The sequence below is a fragment of the Danio rerio genome, chromosome 9 (genome assembly GCF_052040795.2).
Source record: "Danio rerio strain M-AB ecotype USA chromosome 9, GRCz13ab, whole genome shotgun sequence".
In the NCBI taxonomy this organism is placed as follows: Eukaryota; Metazoa; Chordata; class Actinopteri; order Cypriniformes; family Danionidae; genus Danio; species Danio rerio.
In genome coordinates this window covers 15,732,042-15,755,805 of record NC_141029.1, presented here as the reverse complement: position 1 = coordinate 15,755,805, position 23,764 = coordinate 15,732,042, and the positions used below count along the sequence as shown (strand labels likewise).

The 23,764-nt window shown below is 47.1% G+C and overlaps 1 protein-coding gene and 1 long non-coding RNA gene across 5 annotated transcripts in view; one reads left to right on the top strand and one right to left on the bottom strand.

Annotated features, from left to right (window-relative positions):
- The window catches only part of pard3bb (par-3 family cell polarity regulator beta b), a 702,275-nt gene that overhangs the window by 120,524 nt on the left and 557,987 nt on the right, over positions 1–23,764 (top strand). The gene's annotated exons all lie outside the window — the stretch shown is intronic.
- LOC147842303 (uncharacterized) lies at positions 13,032–22,397 on the bottom strand. Its single transcript, XR_015499272.1, has 5 exons — positions 21,933–22,397; positions 17,292–17,312; positions 15,231–15,360; positions 14,930–15,058; positions 13,032–14,670 (listed from the first exon to the last, which is right to left on the bottom strand). It is a non-coding gene; the product is annotated as an uncharacterized LOC147842303 (long non-coding RNA).

Here is a 23,764-nt window from a genome sequence, read left to right as displayed (position 1 = left end):
CTTTCGCCCCAGACCCTTGAAAGTGGTGTCAAATCGTCCGGTTCTATCGGGAATGGTGTGCTATGACTTTTATAAGCGGTGGGGGGTTTTTTGGCCCCGCAGGGGCCAAAAAACCTGCCCAAAAATCCCATAGACTTAACATTGAGCCGAACTTTGACGAATCACAGCGCCGAGTGTGAATTTCATAGAATTATGGGATTCACAGCATCTGTAGGGGGTTGCAGCCTAAGTGAGAACATACCTCGCAAGGGGGTATAAGTTGCACCTCTGGGGCTCTAGGACGTCCCAAAGTTCTCCCATTGACTTACATTGGCCCCATTGACTCCCATTCATTTTTCTAGAAGAGCACTAAACGCGCCGCGAAATGGGACGACCTTTAAAGCGTTGTAGCGCCAAGTGTGAAATTCGTAGAAATATGGGATTCGCAACATCTGTAGGGGGTTGCAGCCTGTATGAGAACATACCCCAAAAACGGGTATAAGTTGTACCCATGGGGTGCTAGGACGTCCCAAAGGGGTCCCCATTGACTTTACATGGCCCATTGACTCCCATTCATTTCTTGACTCACATGTCAATCACATTACATAGCAGTGTCATACTGACTTGGGGGTTGCCTTACTTGACTGAGGCAACCAATCAGCATCTCAATATGATTTTGAAGCTCACAAGCCACGACCCCCCAAACCATTTAAAGACCCTTAATAACTGCCCCATTGACTTAACATGGGGTGGGATGTCCCATTGCACATCCCATTGACTTCCATTATAAAGGTCACACATCTATAACATTACATAGGAGTGTCATAGAGACATGGGGGTGGGCTCATTGGACTCAGACAACCAATGAGCTTTTCAATATGATAATGAAGCTCACAAGCCACGCCCCCAAACTGGTCCCATAGACTGCCATTATAACTGGTCTACATGCATATCTTTGCTTAGCAGTGTCCTATTGACTTGGGGGTTGGCTCATCTGACTAAGACAACCAATGAGCATCTCAATATGATAATGAAGCTCACAAGCCACGCCCCCAAACGGGTCCCATAGACTGCCATTAAAATAGGCCTAGATGCATATCTTTGCATAGCAGTGTCATAGAGACATGGGGATTGGTTCATTTGACTTGGACAGCCAGCCACATTCAAGTTCACTCTGTAATCTCGCCCATAGCAACAAAACAGAGTACCCTAGCAACCATTCATCAACAGCTATATCTCAGCATCAGAACATCGTAGAGACTTGGGGATTGGCTCGTTTGACTCATGCTAGCAAACGGAACTTCCTATATGCTAAACATGCTAGCAGTGACTAGCTACATGCTAATATTGACTAGCCAAGTACTGTAACTTACTAGAAATGCTTACTAAGTATAAATATTTCATCAGGCATGTATGTGAGGCTTGCCTAGTAACCACCCAGGGTACCCTAGCAACTGCCTAGCAACCACCCAAATTACCCTAGCAACAACCTGGCAACCACCTAGCAACCGCCTAGTAACGTCTTAGTAAGGGCCTAGCGACCACTCAGGACACCCTAGCAACCGCCTAGCAACGCCTTAGCAACCACTCAGAATACCCTAGCAACCACCTAGCAACACCTTAGCAACCACCTAGCAACCACTTGGGACACCTTAGCAACTGCCTAGCAACACCTTAGCAACCACCTAGCAACCACTCAGGACACCCTAGCAACCGCCTAGCAACCACATAGAATACCCTAGCAACCACCTAGCAACACCTTAGCAACCACCTAGCAACCACTTAGGACACCTTAGCAACCGCCTAGCAACACCTTAGCAACCACCTAGCAACCACTCAGGATACCCTAGCAACCGCCTAGCAACCACATAGAATACCCTAGCAACCACCTAGCAACACCTTAGCAACCACCTAGCAACCACTTAGGACACCTTAGCAACCGCCTAGCAACACCTTAGCAACCACCTAGCAACCACTCAGAACACCCTAGCAACCGCCTAGCAACACCTTAGCAACCACCTAGCAACCACTCAGGACACCCTAGCAACCGCCTAGCAACACCTTAGCAACCACATAGCAACCACTTAGGACACCTTAGCAACCACTCAGAACACCCTAGCAACCATTCAGAACACCTTAGCTACCAAAACAAATACATTGTACCCCATCGATTTGCCACGCAAACCCCATTCACATTTCCTTTAGGAAATGTACAATTCTAGTTCTTATTATTATTCTTCTTCCGTACGTTTTTCGGCGCGTAACTCGTCCCGCAGCTTTCGTCCCAGACCCTTGAAAGTGGGCTCAAATCGTGCGGTCTTATCGGGAATGGTGTGCTATGACTTTTATAAGGGGTCGGGGGTTTTTTGGCCCCGCAGGGGCCAAAAAACCCCCCCCAAAATCCCATAGACTTAACATTGAGCCGAACTTTGACGACTCACAGCGCCGCGTGTGAATTTCATAGAAATATGGGATTCACAGCATCTGTAGAGGGTTGCAGCCCAAGTGAGAACATACCTTGCAAGGGGGTAAAAGTTGCACCCCTTGGGCTCTAGGACGTCCCAAAGTGCTCCCATTGACTTACATTGGCCCCATTGACTCCCATTCATTTTTCTAGGAGAGCACTAAACGCGCCGCGAAATGGGACGACCTTTTAGGCGTTATAGCGCCAAGTGTGAAATTCGTAGAAATATGGGATTCGCAACATCTGTAGGGGGTTGCAGCCTGTATGAGAACATACCCCAAAAAGGGGTATAAGTTGTACCCCTGGGGTGCTAGGACGTCCCAAAGGGGTCCCCATTGACTTTACATGGCCCATTGACTCCCATTCATTTCTTGACTCACATGTCAATCACATTACATAGCAGTGTCATACAGACTAGGGGGTTGCCTAACTTGACTGAGGCAACCAATCAGCATCTCAATATGATTTTGAAGCTCACAAGCCACGCCCCCCCAAACCATTTAAAGACCCTTAGTAACTGCCCCATTGACTTAACATGGGGTGGGGCGTCCCATTGCACATCCCATTGACTTCCATTATAAAGGTCACACATCTATAACATTACATAGGAGTGTCATAGAGACATGGGGGTGGGCTCATTTGATCAGGCAACCAACCAACATCACTATATGATAATGAAGCTCACAAGCCACGCCCCCAAATTGATCCCATAGACTTCTATTATAATTGGGCTAGATGCATATCTTTGCATTGCAGTGTCATATAGGCTTAGGGGTTGGCCCATTGGACCCAGACAACCAATGAGCATCTCAATATGGTAATGAAGCTCACAAGCCACGCCCCCAAACTGGTCCCATAGACTGCCATTATAACTGGCCTACATGCATATCTTTGCTTAGCAGTGTCCTATTGACTTGGGGGATGGCTCATCTGACTCAGACGACCAATGAGCATCTCAATATGATAATGAAGTTCACAAGCCACGCCCCCAAACTGGTCCCATAGACTGCCATTATAACTGACCTACATGCATATCTTTGCTTAGCACTGTCCTATTGGCTTGGGGGATGGCTCATCTGACTCAGACAACCAATGAGCATCTCAATATGATAATGAATCTCACAAGCCACGCCCCCAAATTGTTCCCGTAGACTGCCATTATAACTGGCCTACATGTATATCTTTGCTTGGCAGTGTCCTATTGACTTGGGGGTTGGCTCATTTCACTTGGACAGCCAACCACATTCAAGTTCACTCTGTAACCTCGCCCATAGCAACAAAACAGAGTACCCTAGCAACCATTCATCAACAGCTATATCTCAGCATCGGAACATCGTAGAGACTTGGGGATTGGCTCGTTTGACTCATGCTAGCAAACGGAACTTCCTATATGCTACACATGCTAGCAGTGACTAGCTACATGCTAATATTGACTAGCCAAGTACTGTAACTTGCTAGAAATGCTTACTAAGTATAAATATTTCATCAGGCATGTATGTGAGGCTTGCCTAGTAACCACCCAGGGTACCCTAGCAACTGCCTAGCAACCACCCAAATTACCCTAGCAACCGCCTAGCAACCACCTAGCAACCGCCTAGTAACGCGTTAGTAAGGGCCTAGCGACCACTCAGGACACCCTAGCAACTGCCTAGCAACGCCTTAGCAACCACTTAGAATACCCTAGCAACCACCTAGCAACACCTTAGCAACCACCTAGCAACCACTCAGGACACCTTAGCAACCGCCTAGCAACACCTTAGCAACCACCTAGCAACCACTCAGAACACCCTAGCAACCGCCTAGCAACCACTCAGAACACCCTAGCAACCACCTAGCAACACCTTAGCAACCACCTAGCAACCACTCAGGACACCCTAGCAACCACCTAGCAACACCTTAGCAACCACCTAGCAACCACTTAGGACACCCTAGCAACCGCCTAGCAACCACTTAGAATACCCTAGCAACCACCTAGCAACACCTTAGCAACCACCTAGCAACACCTTAGCAACTGCCTAGCAACACCTTAGCAACCACCTAGCAACCACTTAGGACACCCTAGCAACCACCTAGCAACACCTTACCAACCACCTAGCAACCACTTAGGACACCCTAGCAACCACCTAGCAACACCTTAGCAACCACCTAGCAACCACTCAGGACACCCTAGCAACCGCCTAGCAACGCCTTAGCAACCACTTAGAATACCCTAGCAACCACCTAGCAATACCTTAGCAACCACCTAGCAACCACTCAGGACACCCTAGCAACCACCTAGCAACACCTTAGCAACCACCTAGCAACCACTCAGGACACCCTAGCAACCGCCTAGCAACGCCTTAGCAACCACTTAGAATACCCTAGCAACCACCTAGCAATACCTTAGCAACCACCTAGCAACCACTCAGGACACCTTAGCAACCGCCTAGCAACACCTTAGCAACCACTTAGCAACCACTCAGAACACCCTAGCAACCGCCTAGCAACCACCTAGCAACCACTCAGAACACCCTAGCAACCACCTAGCAACACCTTAGCAACCACCTAGCAACCACTTAGGACACCTTAGCAACCGCCTAGCAACACCTTAGCAACCACCTAGCAACCACTTAGAACACCCTAGCAACCGCCTAGCAACACCTTAGCAACCACCTAGCAACCACTTAGAACACCATAGCAACCACCTAGCAACCACTCAGAACACCCTAGCAGGCAAAAAAAATACATTGTACCCCATCGATTTGCCACGCAAACCCCATTCACATTTCCTTTAGGAAATGTACAATTCTAGTTAATGGGGTTTGCCATAGGCAAAGTCCATTCTTACTATTGTGGTTTATTATTCTTAATTCTGCCAAAAGTTCGGCGCGTAACTTGTCCCGCAGCTTTCGCCCCAGACCCTTGAAAGTGGTGTCAAATCGTCCGGTTCTATCGGGAATGGTGTGCTATGACTTTTATAAGCGGTGGGGGGTTTTTTGGCCCCGCAGGGGCCAAAAAACCTGCCCAAAAATCCCATAGACTTAACATTGAGCCGAACTTTGACGAATCACAGCGCCGAGTGTGAATTTCATAGAATTATGGGATTCACAGCATCTGTAGGGGGTTGCAGCCTAAGTGAGAACATACCTCGCAAGGGGGTATAAGTTGCACCTCTGGGGCTCTAGGACGTCCCAAAGTTCTCCCATTGACTTACATTGGCCCCATTGACTCCCATTCATTTTTCTAGAAGAGCACTAAACGCGCCGCGAAATGGGACGACCTTTAAAGCGTTGTAGCGCCAAGTGTGAAATTCGTAGAAATATGGGATTCGCAACATCTGTAGGGGGTTGCAGCCTGTATGAGAACATACCCCAAAAACGGGTATAAGTTGTACCCATGGGGTGCTAGGACGTCCCAAAGGGGTCCCCATTGACTTTACATGGCCCATTGACTCCCATTCATTTCTTGACTCACATGTCAATCACATTACATAGCAGTGTCATACTGACTTGGGGGTTGCCTTACTTGACTGAGGCAACCAATCAGCATCTCAATATGATTTTGAAGCTCACAAGCCACGACCCCCCAAACCATTTAAAGACCCTTAATAACTGCCCCATTGACTTAACATGGGGTGGGATGTCCCATTGCACATCCCATTGACTTCCATTATAAAGGTCACACATCTATAACATTACATAGGAGTGTCATAGAGACATGGGGGTGGGCTCATTGGACTCAGACAACCAATGAGCTTTTCAATATGATAATGAAGCTCACAAGCCACGCCCCCAAACTGGTCCCATAGACTGCCATTATAACTGGTCTACATGCATATCTTTGCTTAGCAGTGTCCTATTGACTTGGGGGTTGGCTCATCTGACTAAGACAACCAATGAGCATCTCAATATGATAATGAAGCTCACAAGCCACGCCCCCAAACGGGTCCCATAGACTGCCATTAAAATAGGCCTAGATGCATATCTTTGCATAGCAGTGTCATAGAGACATGGGGATTGGTTCATTTGACTTGGACAGCCAGCCACATTCAAGTTCACTCTGTAATCTCGCCCATAGCAACAAAACAGAGTACCCTAGCAACCATTCATCAACAGCTATATCTCAGCATCAGAACATCGTAGAGACTTGGGGATTGGCTCGTTTGACTCATGCTAGCAAACGGAACTTCCTATATGCTAAACATGCTAGCAGTGACTAGCTACATGCTAATATTGACTAGCCAAGTACTGTAACTTACTAGAAATGCTTACTAAGTATAAATATTTCATCAGGCATGTATGTGAGGCTTGCCTAGTAACCACCCAGGGTACCCTAGCAACTGCCTAGCAACCACCCAAATTACCCTAGCAACAACCTGGCAACCACCTAGCAACCGCCTAGTAACGTCTTAGTAAGGGCCTAGCGACCACTCAGGACACCCTAGCAACCGCCTAGCAACGCCTTAGCAACCACTCAGAATACCCTAGCAACCACCTAGCAACACCTTAGCAACCACCTAGCAACCACTTGGGACACCTTAGCAACTGCCTAGCAACACCTTAGCAACCACCTAGCAACCACTCAGGACACCCTAGCAACCGCCTAGCAACCACATAGAATACCCTAGCAACCACCTAGCAACACCTTAGCAACCACCTAGCAACCACTTAGGACACCTTAGCAACCGCCTAGCAACACCTTAGCAACCACCTAGCAACCACTCAGGATACCCTAGCAACCGCCTAGCAACCACATAGAATACCCTAGCAACCACCTAGCAACACCTTAGCAACCACCTAGCAACCACTTAGGACACCTTAGCAACCGCCTAGCAACACCTTAGCAACCACCTAGCAACCACTCAGAACACCCTAGCAACCGCCTAGCAACACCTTAGCAACCACCTAGCAACCACTCAGGACACCCTAGCAACCGCCTAGCAACACCTTAGCAACCACATAGCAACCACTTAGGACACCTTAGCAACCACTCAGAACACCCTAGCAACCATTCAGAACACCTTAGCTACCAAAACAAATACATTGTACCCCATCGATTTGCCACGCAAACCCCATTCACATTTCCTTTAGGAAATGTACAATTCTAGTTAATGGGGTTTGCCATAGGCAAAGTCCATTCTTACTATTGTGGCTGGTTTATTATTAATGGGGTTTGCCTTAGGCAAAGTCCATTCTTACAATTGTGCATGGCTTATTAATGGGGTTTGCCTTAGGCAAAGTCCATTCTTACTATTGTGGTTTATTATTCTGTCTTCTTCTTCTTCTTCCGTACACTTTTTCGGCGCGTAACTCGTCCCGCAGCTTTCGTCCCAGACCCTTGAAAGTGGGCTCAAATTGTGCGGCTTTATCGGGAATGGTGTGCTATGACTTTTATAAGGGGTGGGTGGTTTTGGGGTCCCGCAGGGGCCTCAAAACCACCCCCCAAAACGCATTGACTCAACATTACGCCCAACTTTGACACATTATAGCGCCAAGTGTAAAATTCATAGAAATATGGGATTCACAGCATCTGTAGAGGGTTGCAGCCTAAGTAAGAACATACCCCGCAAGGGGGTATAAGTTGTACCCCTGGGGCTCTAGGACGTCCCAAAGTTTTCCCATTGACTTACATGGGCCCCATTGACTTCCATTCATTTTTCTAGAACAGCACTAACGCCCCCGCGAAATGGGACGACCTTTAAAGCGTTATAGCGCCAAGTGTGAAATTCGTAGAAATATGGGATTCGCAACATCTGTAGGGGGTTGCAGCCTGTATGAGAACATACCCCAAAAAGGGGTATAAGTTGTACCCCTGGGGTGCTAGGACGTCCCAAAGGGGTCCCCATTGACTTTACATGGCCCATTGACTCCCATTCATTTCTTGACTCACATGTCAATCACAGTACATAGCAGTGTCATAGACTTAGGGGTTGGCTTATTTGACTTAGGCAACCAATCAGCATCTCTATATGATTTTGAAGCTCACAAGCCACGCCCCCCAAACCATTTAAAGACCCTTAATAACTGCCCCATTGACTTAACATGGGGTGGGTCGTCCCATTGCACATCCCATTGACTTCCATTATAAATGTCACACATCAATAACATTACATAGGAGTGTCATAGAGAAATGGGGGTGGGCTCATTTGACTCAGGCAACCAATCAGCATCACTATATGATTATGAAGCTCACAAGCCACGCCCCCAAATGGGTCCCATAGACTTCTATTATAATAAGGCTAGATGCATATCTTTGCATAGCAGTGTCATACAGACTTAGGGGAAGGCTCATCTGACTCAGACAACCAATCAGCTTTTCAATATGATAATGAAGCTCTTAAGCCACGCCCACAAATCCATTTAAATACCCTTAATAACTGTTCCTTTTACTGCCATTTTAACTGGTCTACATGCATATCTTTGCATAACAGTGTCCTAAAGACTTAGGGGTTGGCTCATTGGACTCAGACAACCAATGAGCTTTTCAATATGATAATGAAGCTCACAAGCCACGCCCCCAAACTGGTCCCATAGACTGCCATTATAACTGGACTACATGCATATCTTTGCTTAGCAGTGTCCTATTGACTTGGGGGTTGGCTCATTTGACTTGGACAGCCAACCACATTCAAGTTCACTCTGCAACCTCGCCCATAGCAACAAAACGGAGTACCCTAGCAACCGTTCATCAACAGCTATATCTCAGCCTCGGAACATCGTAGAGACTTGGGGATTGGCTCGTTTGACTCATGCTAGCAAACGGAACTTCCTATATGCTACACATGCTAGCAGTGACTAGCTACATGCTAATATTGACTAGCCATGTACTGTAACTTGCTAGAAATGCTTACTAAGTATAAATATTTCATCAGGCAAGTATGTGAGGCTTGCCTAGTAACCACCCAGGGTACCCTAGCAACTGCCTAGCAACCACCCAAATTACCCTAGCAACCGCCTAGCAACCACCTAGCAACCGCCTAGTAACGCCTTAGTAAGGGCCTAGCGACCACTCAGGACACCCTAGCAACCGCCTAGCAACGCCTTAGCAACCACTTAGAATACCCTAGCAACCACCTAGCAACACCTTAGCAACCACCTAGCAACCACTCAGGGCACCATAGCACTGTTGCTAGCATGATGCTAGCAACTCGATTAGCATGTTGATAGCATCATGCTAACACGATTAGCATCACGCTAGCTACATGCTAATCATGTTAGCATGATGCTAGCAACTCGATTAGCATGTTGTTAGCATGATGTTAACACGATTAGCATCATGCTAGCTACATGCTAATCATATTAGCATGATGCTAGCAAGTCGATTAGCATGTTGCTAGCATCATGCTAACACGATAAGCATCACGCTAGCTACATGCTAATCATGTTAGCATGATGCTAGCAACTCGATTAGCATGTTGTTAGCATGATGCTAACACGATTAGCATTATGCTAGCTACATGCTAATCATATTAGCATGATGCTAGCAAGTCGATTAGCATGTTGTTAGCATTATGCTAACATGATTAGCATCATGCTAGCTACATGCTAATCATATTAGCATGATGCTAGCTAGTCGATTAGCATGTTGCTAGCATGATGCTAACACGATTAGCATCATGCTAGCTACATGCTAATCATGTTAGCATCATGCTAGCAACTCGATTAGCATGTTGCTAGCGTGATGTTAACACAATTAGCATCATGCTAGCTGCATGCTAATCATGTTAGCAAGATGCTAGCAACTCGATTAGCATGTTGTTCTATTGCCCAGTTTACTACCGTTTTGTACCCCATCGATTTGCCACGCAAACCCCATTCACATTTCCTTTAGGAAATGTACAATTCTAGTTCTTATTATTATTCTTCTTCCGTACGTTTTTCGGCGCGTAACTCGTCCCGCAGCTTTCGTCCCAGACCCTTGAAAGTGGCCTCAAATCGTGCGGCTTTATCGGGAATGGTGTGCTATGACTTTTATAAGGGGTGGGTGGTTTTGGGGCCCCGCAGGGGCCCCAAAACCACCCCCCAAAACGCATTGACTTAACATTACGCCCAACTTTGACAGAATATAGCGCCAAGTGTGAAATTCATACAAATATGGGATTCACAGCATCTGTAGGGGGCTGCAGCCTAAGTGAGAACATACCCCGCAAGGGGGTAAAAGTTGCACCCCTGGGGCTCTAGGGCGTCCCAAAGTGGTCCCCATTGACTTACATGAGGCCCCATTGACTCCCATTCATTTTCTAGACACTCGTAGATACTATTCCCGGAAATCGCCGTAGCGCCAACAGTGAATATCGTAGAGACATGGGATTCGCGACATCTCGAGAGGGTTATAGGAGGCTTCAAACCACACCCCGAAAGGCGGTAAATGTTGTACCCCTGGGGAGCTAGGACGTCCCAAAGTCTCCATTGACTTTACATGGAGCCGAACTTTAACCAATCACTGCGTCCATTGTGAATTTCATAGAAATATGGGATTCACAACATCTGTAGGGGGTTGCAGCCTAAGTGAGAACATACCCTGAAAGGGGGTATAGGTTGTACCCCTGGGGTGCTAGGACGTCCCAAAAGGGTTCCCATTGACTTTACATTGCCCATTGACTCCCATTCATTACATTGACTCCCATTATAAATGTCATATGTCAATCAAAGTACATAGCACTGTCATACAGACTTGGGGGTTGGCTTATTTGACTAGGGCAACCAATCAGCATCTCATTATGATTTTGAAGCTCACAAGCCACGCCCCCCCAAACCACTTAAAGACCCTTAAAAAGTGCCCCATTGACTTAACATGGGGTGGGATGTCCCATTGCAGATCCCATTGACTTCCATTATAAAGGTCACACATCTATAACATTACATAGGAGTGTCATAGAGACATGGGGGTGGGCTCATCTGACTCAGACAACCAATCAGCATCTCAATATGATAATGAAGCTCACAAGCCACGCCCCCAAACTGGTCCCATAGACTTCTATTATAATTGGGCTAGATGCATATCTTTGCATTGCAGTGTCATATAGGCTTAGGGGTTGGCCCATTGGACCCAGACAACCAATGAGCATCTCAATATGTTAATGAAGCTCACAAGCCACGCCCCCAAACTGGTCCCATAGACTGCCATTATAACTGGCCTACATGTATATCTTTGCTTAGCAGTGTCCTATTGACTTGGGGGATGGCTCATCTGACTCAGACAACCAATGAGCATCTCGATATGATAATGAAGCTCACAAGCCACGCCCCCAAATTGGTCCCATAGACTTCCATTAAAATAGGCCTACATGCATATCTTTGCTTAGCAGTGTCCTATTGACTTGGGGGTTGACTCATTTGACTTGGACAGCCAACCACATTCAAGTTCACTCTGTAACCTCGGCCATAGCAACAAAACAGAGTACCCTAGCAACCATTCATCAACAGCTATATCTCAGCATCGGAACATCGTAGAGACTTGGGGATTGGCTCGTTTGACGCATGCTGGCAAACGGAACTTCCTGTATGCTACACATGCTAGCAGTGACTAGCTACATGCTAATATTGACTAGCCAAGTACTGTAACTTGCTAGAAATGCTTACTAAGTATAATTATTTCATCAGGCATGTATATGAGGCTTGCCTAGTAACCACCCTGGGTACCCTAGCAACTGCCTAGCAACCACTCAAATTACCCTAGCAACCACCTAGCAACCACCTAGCAACCGCCTAGTAGCGCTTTAGTAAGGGCCTAGCGACCACTCAGGACACCCTAGCAACCGCCTAGCAACACCTTAGCAACCACTTAGAATACCCTAGCAACCACCTAGCAACGCCTTAGCAACGACCTAGCAACCACTCAGGACACCCTAGCAACCGCCTAGCAACACCTTAGCAACCACCTAGCAACCACTTAGGACACCCTAGCAACCGCCTAGCAACGCCTTAGCAACCACTTAGAATACCCTAGCAACCACCTAGCAACACCTTAGCAACCGCCTAGCAACCACTCAGAACACCCTAGCAACCGCCTAGCAACACCTTAGCAACCACTTAGCAACCACTCAGAACACCCTAGCAACCGCCTAGCAACACCTTAGCAACCACCTAGCAACCACTTAGGACACCTTAGCAACCGCCTAGCAACACCTTAGCAACCACCTAGCAACACCTTAGCAACCACCTAGCAACCACTTAGAACACCCTAGCAACTGCCTAGCAACACCTTAGCAACCACCTAGCAACCACTTAGAACACCCTAGCAACTGCCTAGCAACACCTTAGCAACCACCTAGCAACCACTTAGAACACCCTAGCAACCGCCTAGCAACCACCTAGCAACCACGTAGGACACCTTAGCAACCACCTTGCAACACCTTAGCAACCACTCAGAACACCCTAGCAACCACTCAGAACACCCTAGCAGGCAAAAAAAATACATTGTACCCCATCGATTTGCCACGCAAACCCCATTCACATTTCCTTTAGGAAATGTACAATTCTAGTTAATGGGGTTTGCCATAGGCAAAGTCCATTCTTACTATTGTGGCTGGTTTATTATTAATGGGGTTTGCCTTAGGCAAAGTCCATTCTTACTATTGTGGTTTCTTCTTATTATTATTCTTCTTCTTCCGTACGCTTTTTCGGCGCGTAACTAGTCCCGCAGCTTTCGTCCCAGACCCTTGAAAGTGGGCTCAAATCGTGCGGTCTTATCGGGAATGGTGTGCTATGACTTTTATAAGGGGTCGGGGGTTTTTTGGCCCCGCAGGGGCCAAAAAACCCCCCCAAAAATCCCATAGACTTAACATTGAGCCGAACTTTGACGAATCACAGCGCCGAGTGTGAATTTCATAGAAGTATGGGATTCACAGCATCTGTAGGGGGTTGCAGCCTAAGTAAGAACATACCCCGCAAGGGGGTATAAGTTGTACCCCTGGGGCTCTAGGACGTCCCAAAGTGCTCCCATTGACTTACATTGGCCCATTGACTCCCATTCATTTTCTAGACACTCGTAAGATACTATTCCCGGAAATCGCCGTAGCGCCAACAGTGAAATTCGTAGAGACATGGGATTCGCGACATCTCGAGAGGGTTATAGGAGGCTTCAACCCACACCCCGAAAGGCGGTAAATGTTGTACCCCTGGGGAGCTAGGACGTCCCAAAGTCTCCATTGACTTTACATGGAGCCGAACTTTGACGAATCACAGCGCCGAGTGTGAATTTCATAGAAATATGGGATTCACAACATCTGTAGGGGGTTGCAGCCTAAGTGAGAACATACCCTGAAAGGGGGTATAGGTTGTACCCCTCGGGTGCTAGGACGTCCCAAAGTGGTCCCCATTGACTTTACATTGCCCATTGACTCCCATTCATTACATTGACCCCCATTATAAATGTCATATGTCAATCAAAGTACATAGCACTGTCATACAGACTTGGGGGTTGGCTTATTTGACTAAGGCAACCAATCAGCATCTCATTATGATTTTGAAGCTCACAAGCCACGCCCCCCCAAACCACTTAAAGACCCTTAATAAGTGCCCCATTGACTTAACATGGGGTGGGATGTCCCATTGCAGATCCCATTGACTTCCATTATAAAGGTCACACATCTATAACATTACATAGGAGTGTCATAGAGACATGGGGGTGGGCTCATCTGACTCAGACAACCAATCAGCATCTCAATATGATAATGAAGCTCACAAGCCACGCCCCCAAACTGGTCCCATAGACTGCCATTATAACTGCCCTACATGCATATCTTTGCTTAGCAGTGTCCGATTGACTTGGGGGATGGCTCATCTGACTCAGACAACCAATGAGCATCTCGATATGATAATGAATCTCACAAGCCACGCCCCCAAATTGATCCCATAGACTGCCATTATAACTGGCCTACATGTATATCTTTGCTTGGCAGTGTCCTATTGACTTGGGGGTTGGCTCATTTGACTTGGACAGCCAACCACATTCAAGTTCACTCTGTAACCTCGCCCATAGCAACAAAACAGAGTACCCTAGCAACCATTCATCAACAGCTATATCTCGGCATCAGAACATCGTAGAGACTTGGGGATTGGCTCGTTTGACTCATGCTAGCAAACGGAACTTCCTATATGCTACACATGCTAGCAGTGACTAGCTACATGCTAATATTGACTAGCCAAGTACTGTAACTTGCTAGAAATGCTCACTAAGTATAAATATTTCATCAGGCATGTATGTGAGGCTTGCCTAGTAACCACCCAGGGTACCCTAGCAACTGCCTAGCAACCACCCAAATTACCCTAGCAACCGCCTAGCAACCACCTAGCAACCGCCTAGTAACGCCTTAGTAAGGGCCTAGCGACCACTCAGGACACCCTAGCAACCGCCTAGCAACGCCTTAGCAACCACTCAGAATACCCTAGCAACCGCCTAGCAACACCTTAGTAACCACCTAGCAACCACTCAGAACACCTTAGCAACCGCCTAGCAACACCTTAGCAACCACCTAGCAACCACTCAGAACACCCTAGCAACCACCTAGCAACACCTTAGCAACCACCTAGCAACCACTCAGAACACCCTAGCAACCGCCTAGCAACACCTTAGCAACCACCTAGCAACCACTCAGAACACCCTAGCAACCGCCTAGCAACCACTTAGCAACACCTTAGCAACCACCTAGCAACCACTCAGGACACCCTAACAACCGCCTAGCAACGCCTTAGCAACCACTTAGAATACCCTAGCAACACCTTAGCAACCACCTAGCAACCACTTAGGACACCTTAGCAACCGCCTAGCAACACCTTAGCAACCAAATAGCAACCACTCAGGACACCCTAGCAACCGCCTAGCAACACCTTAGCAACCACCTAGCAACCACTTAGGACACCTTAGCAACCACCTAGCAACACCTTAGCAACCACCTAGCAACCACTCAGGACACCCTAGCAATCGCCTAGCAACACCTTAGCAACCACCTAGCAACCACCCAGAACACCCTAGCAACCATTCAGAACACCCTAGCAACCAAAACAAATACATTGTACCCCATCGATTTGCCACGCAAACCCCATTCACATTTCCTTTAGGAAATGTACAATTCTAGTTCTTCTTCTTCTTCTTCTTCTTCTTCCGTACACTTTTTCGGCGCGTAACTAGTCCCGCAGCTTTCGTCCCAGACCCTTGAAAGTGGGCTCAAATCGTGCGTCTTTATCGGGAATGGTGTGCTATGACTTTTATAAGGGGTGGGTGGTTTTGGGGCCCCGCAGGGGCCCCAAAACCACCCCCCAAAACGCATTGACTCAACATTACGCCCAACTTTGACAGATTATAGCGCCAAGTGTGAAATTCATACAAATATGGGATTCACAGCATCTGTAGGGGGCTGCAGCCTAAGTGAGAACATACCCCGCAAGGGGGTATAAGTTGCACCCCTGGGGCTCTAGGACGTCCCAAAGTGGTCCCCATTGACTTACATGGGCCCCATAGACTCCCATTCATTTTCTAGACACTCGTAGATACTATTCCCGGAAATCGCCGTAGCGCCAACAGTGAATATCGTAGAGACATGGGATTCGCGACATCTCGAGAGGGTTATAGGAGGCTTCAAACCACACCCCGAAAGTGGGTAAATGTTGTACCCCTGGGGAGCTAGGACGTCCCAAAGTCTCCATTCACTTAACATGGAGCCGAACTTTAACCAATCATTGCGTCCATTCTGAATGTCATAGAAATATGGGATTCACAACATCTGTAGGGGCTTGCAGCCTAAGTGAGAACATACCCTGAAAGGGGGTATTGGTTGTACCCCTGGGGTGCTAGGACGTCCCAAAAGGGTCCCCATTGACTTTACATTGCCCATTGACTCCCATTCATTACATTGACTCCCATTATAAATGTCATATGTCAATCACAGTACATAGCACTGTCATACAGACTTGGGGGTGGGCTTATTTGACTCAGGCAACCAATCAGCATCTCATTATGATTTTGAAGCTCACAAGCCACGCCCCCCCAAACCACTTAAAGACCCCTAATAAGTGCCCCATTGACTTAACATGGGGTGTCCCATTGCAGATCCCATTGACTTCCATTATAAAGGTCACACATCTATAACATTACATAGGAATGTCATAGAGACACGGGGGTGGGCTCATTTGACTCAGACAACCAATCAGCATCTCAGTATGATAATGAAGCTCACAAGCCACGCCCCCAAACTGGTCCCATAGACTGCTATTATAACTGGCCTACATGCATATCTTTGCTTAGCAGTGTCCTATTGGCTTGGGGGATGGCTCATCTGACTAAGACAATCAATGAGCATCTCAATATGATAATGAAGCTCACAAGCCACGCCCCCAAACTGGTCCCATAGACTGCCATTATAACTGCTCTACATGCATATCTTTGCTTAGCAGTGTCCTATTGACTTGGGGTTTGGCTCATTTGACTTGGACAGCCAACCACATTCAAGTTCACTCTGTAACCTCGCCCATAGCAACAAAACAGAGTACCCTAGCAACCGTTCATCAACAGCTATATCTCTGCATCGGAACATCGTAGAGACTTGGGAATTGGCTCGTTTGACTCATGCTAGCAAACGGAACTTCCTATATGCTACACATGCTAGCAGTGACTAGCTACATGCTAATATTGACTAGCCAAGTACTGTAACTTGCTAGAAATGCTTACTAAGTATAAATATTTCATCAGGCATGTATGTGAGGCTTGCCTAGTAACCACCCAGGGTACCTTAGCAACTGCCTAGCAACCACCCAAATTACCCTAGCAACCGCCTAGCAACCACCTAGCAACTGCCTAGTAACGCCTTAGTAAGGGCCTAGCGACCACTCAGGACACCCTAGCAACCGCCTAGCAACGCCTTAGCAACCACTTAGAATACCCTAGCAACCACCTAGCAACGCCTTAGCAACCACCTAGCAACCACTCAGTGCACCCTAGCACTGTTGCTAGCATGATGCTAGCAACTCGATTAGCATGTTGCTAGCATCATGCTAACACGATTAGCATAACGCTAACTACATGCTAATCATGTTAGCATGATGCTAGCAACTCGATTAGCATGTTGTTAGCATGATGCTAACACGATTAGCATCATGCTAGCTACATGCTAATCATATTAGCATGATGCTAGCAAGTCAATTAGCATGTTGCTAGCATGATGCTAACACGATTAGCATCATGCTAGCTACATGCTAATTATGTTAGCATGATGCTAGCAACTCGATTAGCATGTTGTTAGCATGATGCTAACATGATTAGCGTCATGCTAGCTACATGCTAATCATATTAGCATGATGCTAGCAAGTCGATTTGCATGTTGTTCTATTGCCCAGTTTAGTACCATTTTGTACCCCATCGATTTGCCACGCAAACCCCATTCACATTTCCTTTAGGAAATGTACAATTCTAGTTATTCTTCTTCTTCTTCTTCTTCTTCTTCCGTACACTTTTTCGGCGCGTAACTAGTCCCGCAGCTTTCGTCCCAGACCCTTGAAAGTGGGCTCAAATCGTGCGTCTTTATCGGGAATGGTGTGCTATGACTTTTATAAGGGGTGGGTGGTTTTGGGGCCCCGCAGGGGCCCCAAAACCACCCCCCAAAACGCATTGACTCAACATTACGCCCAACTTTGACAGATTATAGCGCCAAGTGTGAAATTCATACAAATATGGGATTCACAGCATCTGTAGGGGGCTGCAGCCTAAGTGAGAACATACCCCGCAAGGGGGTATAAGTTGCACCCCTGGGGCTCTAGGACGTCCCAAAGTGGTCCCCATTGACTTACATGGGCCCCATAGACTCCCATTCATTTTCTAGACACTCGTAGATACTATTCCCGGAAATCGCCGTAGCGCCAACAGTGAATATCGTAGAGACATGGGATTCGCGACATCTCGAGAGGGTTATAGGAGGCTTCAAACCACACCCCGAAAGTGGGTAAATGTTGTACCCCTGGGGAGCTAGGACGTCCCAAAGTCTCCATTCACTTAACATGGAGCCGAACTTTAACCAATCATTGCGTCCATTCTGAATGTCATAGAAATATGGGATTCACAACATCTGTAGGGGCTTGCAGCCTAAGTGAGAACATACCCTGAAAGGGGGTATTGGTTGTACCCCTGGGGTGCTAGGACGTCCCAAAAGGGTCCCCATTGACTTTACATTGCCCATTGACTCCCATTCATTACATTGACTCCCATTATAAATGTCATATGTCAATCACAGTACATAGCACTGTCATACAGACTTGGGGGTGGGCTTATTTGACTCAGGCAACCAATCAGCATCTCATTATGATTTTGAAGCTCACAAGCCACGCCCCCCCAAACCACTTAAAGACCCCTAATAAGTGCCCCATTGACTTAACATGGGGTGTCCCATTGCAGATCCCATTGACTTCCATTATAAAGGTCACACATCTATAACATTACATAGGAATGTCATAGAGACACGGGGGTGGGCTCATTTGACTCAGACAACCAATCAGCATCTCAGTATGATAATGAAGCTCACAAGCCACGCCCCCAAACTGGTCCCATAGACTGCTATTATAACTGGCCTACATGCATATCTTTGCTTAGCAGTGTCCTATTGGCTTGGGGGATGGCTCATCTGACTAAGACAATCAATGAGCATCTCAATATGATAATGAAGCTCACAAGCCACGCCCCCAAACTGGTCCCATAGACTGCCATTATAACTGCTCTACATGCATATCTTTGCTTAGCAGTGTCCTATTGACTTGGGGTTTGGCTCATTTGACTTGGACAGCCAACCACATTCAAGTTCACTCTGTAACCTCGCCCATAGCAACAAAACAGAGTACCCTAGCAACCGTTCATCAACAGCTATATCTCTGCATCGGAACATCGTAGAGACTTGGGAATTGGCTCGTTTGACTCATGCTAGCAAACGGAACTTCCTATATGCTACACATGCTAGCAGTGACTAGCTACATGCTAATATTGACTAGCCAAGTACTGTAACTTGCTAGAAATGCTTACTAAGTATAAATATTTCATCAGGCATGTATGTGAGGCTTGCCTAGTAACCACCCAGGGTACCTTAGCAACTGCCTAGCAACCACCCAAATTACCCTAGCAACCGCCTAGCAACCACCTAGCAACTGCCTAGTAACGCCTTAGTAAGGGCCTAGCGACCACTCAGGACACCCTAGCAACCGCCTAGCAACGCCTTAGCAACCACTTAGAATACCCTAGCAACCACCTAGCAACGCCTTAGCAACCACCTAGCAACCACTCAGTGCACCCTAGCACTGTTGCTAGCATGATGCTAGCAACTCGATTAGCATGTTGCTAGCATCATGCTAACACGATTAGCATAACGCTAACTACATGCTAATCATGTTAGCATGATGCTAGCAACTCGATTAGCATGTTGTTAGCATGATGCTAACACGATTAGCATCATGCTAGCTACATGCTAATCATATTAGCATGATGCTAGCAAGTCAATTAGCATGTTGCTAGCATGATGCTAACACGATTAGCATCATGCTAGCTACATGCTAATTATGTTAGCATGATGCTAGCAACTCGATTAGCATGTTGTTAGCATGATGCTAACATGATTAGCGTCATGCTAGCTACATGCTAATCATATTAGCATGATGCTAGCAAGTCGATTTGCATGTTGTTCTATTGCCCAGTTTAGTACCATTTTGTACCCCATCGATTTGCCACGCAAACCCCATTCACATTTCCTTTAGGAAATGTACAATTCTAGTTAGTGGGGTTTGCCCTTAGGCAAAGTCCACTATTGTTATTCTCCATACTTATTATTATTATTCTTCTTCTTCCGTACGTTTTTCGGCGCGTAACTCGTCCCGCAGCTTTCGTCCCAGACCCTTGAAAGTGGGCTCAAATCGTGCGGTCTTATCGGGAATGGTGTGCTATGACTTTTATAAGGGGTGGGGGGTTTTTTGGCCCCGCAGGGGCCAAAAAACCCCCCCCAAAATCCCATAGACTTAACATTGAGCCAAACTTTGACGAATCACAGCGCCGAGTGTGAATTTCGTAGAAATATGGGATTCGCGACAGCTGTAGGGGGTTGCAGCCTAAGTGAGAACATACCACGCAGGGGGGTATAAGTTGTACCCCTGGGGGGCTAGGACGTCCCAAAGTGGTCCCATTGACTTAACATGGGCCCATTGACTCCCATTCATTACATTGACTCCCATTATAAATGTCACATGTCAATCACAGTACATAGCAGTGTCATACTGACTTGGGGGTGGGCTCATTTGACTCAGGCAACCAATCAGCATCTCATTATGATTTTGAAGCTCACAAGCCACGCCCCCCCAAACCACTTAAAGACCCCTAATAAGTGCCCCATTGACTTAACATGGGGTGGGATGTCCCATTGCAGATCCCATTGACTTCCATTATAAAGGTCACACATCTATAACATTACATAGGAGTGTCATAGAGACATGGGGGTGGGCTCATCTGACTCAGACAACCAATCAGCATCTCAATATTATAATGAAGCTCACAAGCCACGCCCCCAAACTGGTCCCATAGACTGCCATTATAACTGCCCTACATGCATTATCTTTGCTTAGCAGTGTCCTATTGGCTTGGGGGATGGCTCATCTGACTAAGACAACCAATGAGCATCTCAATATGATAATGAATCTCACAAGCCACGCCCCCAAACTGGTCCCATAGACTGCCATTATAACTGCTCTACATGCATATCTTTGCTTAGCAGTGTCCTATTGACTTGGGGGTTGGCTCATTTGACTTGGACAGCCAACCACATTCAAGTTCACTCTGTAACATCGCCCATAGCAACAAAACAGAGTACCCTAGCAACCATTCATCAACAGCTATATCTCGGCATCAGAACATCGTAGAGACTTGGGGATTGGCTCGTTTGACTCATGCTAGCAAACGGAACTTCCTATATGCTACACATGCTAGCAGTGACTAGCTACATGCTAATATTGACTAGCCAAGTACTGTAACTTGCTACAAATGCTCACTAAGTATAAATATTTCATCAGGCATGTATGTGAGGCTTGCCTAGTAACCACCCAGGGTACCCTAGCAACTGCCTAGCAACCACCCAAATTACCCTAGCAACCGCCTAGCAACCACCTAGCAACCACCTAGTAACGCCTTAGTAAGGGCCTAGCGACCACTCAGGACACCCTAGCAACCGCCTAGCAACGCCTTAGCAACCACTCAGAATACCCTAGCAACCACCTAGCAACACCTTAGCAACCACCTAGCAACCACTCAGGACACCTTAGCAACCGCCTAGCAACACCTTAGCAACCACCTAGCAACCACTCAGAACACCCTAGCAACCGCCTAGCAACCACTCAGAACACCCTAGCAACCACCTAGCAACACCTTAGCAACCACCTAGCAACCACTCAGGACACCCTAGCAACCACCTAGCAACACCTTAGCAACCACCTAGCAACCACTCAGGACACCCTAGCAACCGCCTAGCAACCACTTAGAATACCCTAGCAACCACCTAGCAACACCTTAGCAACCACCTAGCAACCACTTAGGACACCTTAGCAACCGCCTAGCAACACCTTAGCAACCACCTAGCAACCACTCAGGACACCCTAGCAACCGCCTAGCAACGCCTTAGCAACCACTTAGAATACCCTAGCAACCACCTAGCAACACCTTAGCAACCACCTAGCAACCACTTAGGACACCTTAGCAACCGCCTAGCAACAACTTAGCAACCACCTAGCAACCACCTAGCAACACCTTAGCAACCACCTAGCAACCACTCAGGACACCATAGCAACCGCCTAGCAACGCCTTAGCAACCACTTAGGACACCTTAGCAACCATCTAGCAACCACTCAGAACACCTTAGCAACCATTCAGAACACCCTAGCAACCAAAACAAATACATTGTACCCCATCGATTTGCCACGCAAACCCCATTCACATTTCCTTTAGGAAATGTACAATTCTAGTTAGTGGGGTTTGCCTTAGGCAAAGTCCACTATTGTTATTCTCCATACTTATTATTATTATTCTTCTTCTTCCGTACGTTTTTCGGCGCGTAACTCGTCCCGCAGCTTTCGTCCCAGACCCTTGAAAGTGGGCTCAAATCGCCCGGTCTTATCGGGAATGGTGTGCTATGACTTTTATAAGGGGTGGGGGGTTTTTTGGCCCCGCAGGGGCCAAAAAACCCCCCCCAAAATCCCATAGACTTAACATTGAGCCGAACTTTGACGAATCACAGCGCCGAGTGTGAATTTCGTAGAAATATGGGATTCGCAACAGCTGTAGGGGGTTGCAGCCTAAGTGAGAACATACCACGCAGGGGGGTATAAGTTGTACCCCTGGGGGGCTAGGACGTCCCAAAGTGGTCCCATTGACTTAACATGGGCCCATTGACTCCCATTCATTACATTGACTCCCATTATAAATGTCACATGTCAATCACAGTACATAGCAGTGTCATACTGACTTGGGGGTGGGCTCATTTGACTCAGGCAACCAATCAGCATCTCATTATGATTTTGAAGCTCACAAGCCACGCCCCCCCAAACCACTTCAAGACCCCTAATAAGTGCCCCATTGACTTAACATGGGGTGGGATGTCCCATTGCAGATCCCATTGACTTCCATTATAAAGGTCACACATCTATAACATTACATAGGAGTGTCATAGAGACATGGGGGTGGGCTCATCTGACTCAGACAACCAATCAGCATCTCAATATGATAATGAATCTCACAAGCCACGCCCCCAAACTGGTCCCATAGACTGCCATTATAACTGCCCTACATGCATATCTTTGCTTAGCAGTGTCCTATTGGCTTGGGGGATGGCTCATCTGACTCAGACAACCAATGAGCATCTCAATATGATAATGAATCTCACAAGCCACGCCCCCAAACTGGTCCCATAGACTGCCATTATAACTGCTCTACATGCATATCTTTGCTTAGCAGTGTCCTATTGGCTTGGGGGATGGCTCATCTGACTCAGACAACCAACGAGCATCTCAATATGATAATGAATCTCACAAGCCACGCCCCCAAACTGGTCCCATAGACTGCCATTATAACTGCTCTACATGCATATCTTTGCTTAGCAGTGTCCTATTGACTTGGGGGTTGGCTCATTTGACTTGGACAGCCAACCACATTCAAGTTCACTCTGTAACCTCGCCCATAGCAACAAAACAGAGTACCCTAACAACCATTCATCAACAGCTATATCTCGGCATCAGAACATCGTAGAGACTTGGGGATTGGCTCGTTTGACTCATGCTAGCAAACTGAACTTCCTATATGCTACACATGCTAGCAGTGACTAGCTACATGCTAATA